The following is a 574-nucleotide window of genomic DNA, read 5'->3' as shown; positions in this document are numbered from 1 at the left end:
TTCACATGCTTCATCATGCTGCAGTGTATATGGAGCAGAGGTCCATCAGCAGCCTGAGCACCAACAGCAACAGCAGCAGCAGTAGCAAACCCAGCCTTCTGTGCGATTTGGCTTACATTACAATCATCGGTCATGTATTGAGGGAAGGTCTCCCGTGCAATTTGTTTATAGTCGCTCATACATTTAAAGGAAGAAAACCCAAACAAAGTTCCACAGTTCCTGTGACAGATCTGCTACCGCTGCTCTGCTCTTTTGCTCTTCCATTTCGATACTAGCGGACTTTGCAGCAGTACCTCGAATTTGCTGCTGCGAGTAGTTGCCGGTGATGACCTACACTTGAGCTGATGCAGAACCTGCTGATTTTGCTGTTGCTGCACCGCGTGCATATGTTGACGCTAAGCCCTGCAAAAAAACACTTGTTACAATAGGGGGCTTGCTGCTGCTACCATTTCTTGCTGCTGCTGGGGCTACTTCTGCTGCTCACACACATCAACTCCAAAATAAATCGCGTAATAGCGGCAAGCTCTAGGCCTCCGGAACTGAATTTTGTGACCTAAACATTACACTTTAAACC

The sequence above is a fragment of the Eimeria necatrix genome, genomic scaffold (assembly GCF_000499385.1).
Source record: "Eimeria necatrix Houghton genomic scaffold, Enh_scaff1824, whole genome shotgun sequence".
Lineage (NCBI taxonomy): Eukaryota > Apicomplexa > Conoidasida > Eucoccidiorida > Eimeriidae > Eimeria > Eimeria necatrix.
Note: the sequence above shows the minus strand (reverse complement) of the source record.